The sequence below is a fragment of the Alosa sapidissima genome, chromosome 10, assembly GCF_018492685.1.
Source record: "Alosa sapidissima isolate fAloSap1 chromosome 10, fAloSap1.pri, whole genome shotgun sequence".
Taxonomy (NCBI): domain Eukaryota; kingdom Metazoa; phylum Chordata; class Actinopteri; order Clupeiformes; family Clupeidae; genus Alosa; species Alosa sapidissima.
The window spans coordinates 38,303,288-38,305,787 of NC_055966.1; the positions used below are offsets into that span (position 1 = coordinate 38,303,288).

Below are 2,500 nucleotides of genomic sequence, written 5' to 3' on the forward strand. Positions count from 1 at the left end.
GTAGAGCCCTCGGCCTAAGGCATTGCCCCCCAACAGTGCAGTCTGTCTCCACCTGCATGGGCTCTCCTTCACCTGCTGGACACCTTTCACATGGCTAAAGACTGTCTCCTTCAGCTTTGCGAACCGTGCCCTTCTTCAGCTGCTTTTCCCAGCCTTCAGCATCACTCCAACTCTTTCACACGCACATGTGTGCCGAGAGGCAGGGAAACGTCAGCGTTTGGCCATTTGTGGATTGGTGCCTGTGGGTCGAGGCGGGTGTTTGGTGTTTTCTGGAAATTAGCAGCACACACAACTCGTTTACGGAGTGGAAACTGCAGCCGAGAAGTGCTCAGAGGAGCCAGCGCGAAACTCGTCAAAGGCTGGTCACAGAGCACGCACTCTGAGAGAGGAGCTTTACTGTGGCCGGAAGAGCACGCAGCCCGTGGTTAGCCGTGATCGTATAGTGGTTAGTACTCTGCGTTGTGGCCGCAGCAACCCCGGTTCGAATCCGGGTCACGGCAGCTTTTGCACATTTCTGGATTATTTCCCTCAAGCCCGGGAAAAAGTGGGTGTGCAAAGCTGGACCTCGCCATGTCGGCTCATCTCTTTTCTTGAGGCTTCGGAAGAATGGAAGAATGCAGCTCTGCGAACCGTGCTGCTGTCGCATCGTCTCTGGAAACACACTGATCGCATGCTAGTCAACTGGTTTTGTCAGGGCCAGTGGCGCAATGGATAACGGGTCTGACTACGGATCAGAAGGTTCTAGGTTCGACTCCTGGCTGGCTCGGCGGTAACTTTTGACCCCGCGCCGGGAGGACCGCCACGATGGCCTTCTGCCCTCTGCTGGCCAGTAGATTTGCCGCGGCCTTCAGTTTGTCTACATGTACTCTCTCGTCAAAAGCCAGTCAGTCGCTCCCGGACCTCAGTCACACTCCTTTCAGTCTAGCACAAATGCATGCGCGCCTTTGCTTTTCTACAAGACGGTGGCAGAGTGCCTCCTCCCATATGGTCTAGCGGTTAGGATTCCTGGTTTTCACCCAGGCGGCCCGGGTTCGACTCCCGGTATGGGAAGCGCTTTTGCCTTCCCGTCAATGTGGGCTCCTTACCAGTAGAGCCCTCGGCTTAAGGCATTGCCCCCCAACAGTGCAGTCTGTCTCCACCTGCATGGGCTCTCCTTCACCTGCTGGACACCTTTCACATGGCTAAAGACTGTCTCCTTCAGCTTTGCCAACCGTGCCCTTCTTCAGCTGCTTTTCCCAGCCTTCAGCATCACTCCAACTCTTTCACACGCACATGTGTGCCGAGAGGCAGGGAAACGTCAGCGTTTGGCCATTTGTGGATTGGTGCCTGTGGGTCGAGGCGGGTGTTTGGTGTTTTCTGCAAATTAGCAGCACACACAACTCGTTTACGGAGTGGAAACTGCAGCCGAGGAGTGCTCAGAGGAGCCAGCGCGAAACTCGTCAAAGGCTGGTCACAGAGCACGCACTCTGAGAGAGGAGCTTTACTGTGGCCGGAAGAGCACGCAGCCCGTGGTTAGCCGTGATCGTATAGTGGTTAGTACTCTGCGTTGTGGCCGCAGCAACCCCGGTTCGAATCCGGGTCACGGCAGCTTTTGCACATTTCTGGATTATTTCCCTCAAGCCCGGGAAAAAGTGGGTGTGCAAAGCTGGACCTCGCCATGTCGGCTCATCTCTTTTCTTGAGGCTTCGGAAGAATGGAAGAATGCAGCTCTGCGAACCGTGCTGCTGTCGCATCGTCTCTGGAAACACACTGATCGCATGCTAGTCAACTGGTTTTGTCAGGGCCAGTGGCGCAATGGATAACGGGTCTGACTACGGATCAGAAGGTTCTAGGTTCGACTCCTGGCTGGCTCGGCGGTAACTTTTGACCCCGCGCCGGGAGGACCGCCACGATGGCCTTCTGCCCTCTGCTGGCCAGTAGATTTGCCGCGGCCTTCAGTTTGTCTACATGTACTCTCTCGTCAAAAGCCAGTCAGTCGCTCCCGGACCTCAGTCACACTCATTTCAGTCTAGCACAAATGCATGCGCGCCTTTGCTTTTCTACAAGACGGTGGCAGAGTGCCTCCTCCCATATGGTCTAGCGGTTAGGATTCCTGGTTTTCACCCAGGCGGCCCGGGTTCGACTCCCGGTATGGGAAGCGCTTTTGCCTTCCCGTCAACGTGGGCTCCTTACCAGTAGAGCCCTCGGCTTAAGGCATTGCCCCCCAACAGTGCAGTCTGTCTCCACCTGCATGGGCTCTCCTTCACCTGCTGGACACCTTTCACATGGCTAAAGACTGTCTCCTTCAGCTTTGCCAACCGTGCCCTTCTTCAGCTGCTTTTCCCAGCCTTCAGCATCACTCCAACTCTTTCACACGCACATGTGTGCCGAGAGGCAGGGAAACGTCAGCGTTTGGCCATTTGTGGATTGGTGCCTGTGGGTCGAGGCGGGTGTTTGGTGTTTTCTGCAAATTAGCAGCACACACAACTCGTTTACGGAGTGGAAACTGCAGCCGAGGAGT

General features: G+C 55.7%; 6 non-coding genes across 6 annotated transcripts; all 6 read left to right on the top strand.

Moving 5' to 3' along the window:
• Positions 1–428: 428 nt before the first annotated feature.
• On the top strand, positions 429–500 carry trnah-gug. Its single transcript has one exon. It is a non-coding gene; the product is annotated as a tRNA-His (tRNA).
• Positions 501–693: 193 nt separating this feature from the next.
• On the top strand, positions 694–766 carry trnar-acg. The gene has a single exon. It is a non-coding gene; the product is annotated as a tRNA-Arg (tRNA).
• A 212-nt stretch (positions 767–978) lies between these two features.
• Positions 979–1,050, top strand: trnae-uuc. Its single transcript has one exon. It is a non-coding gene; the product is annotated as a tRNA-Glu (tRNA).
• A 465-nt stretch (positions 1,051–1,515) lies between these two features.
• On the top strand, positions 1,516–1,587 carry trnah-gug. The gene has a single exon. It is a non-coding gene; the product is annotated as a tRNA-His (tRNA).
• A 193-nt stretch (positions 1,588–1,780) lies between these two features.
• Positions 1,781–1,853, top strand: trnar-acg. The gene has a single exon. It is a non-coding gene; the product is annotated as a tRNA-Arg (tRNA).
• A 212-nt stretch (positions 1,854–2,065) lies between these two features.
• Positions 2,066–2,137, top strand: trnae-uuc. Its single transcript has one exon. It is a non-coding gene; the product is annotated as a tRNA-Glu (tRNA).
• The last annotated feature ends 363 nt before the right edge of the window (positions 2,138–2,500 follow it).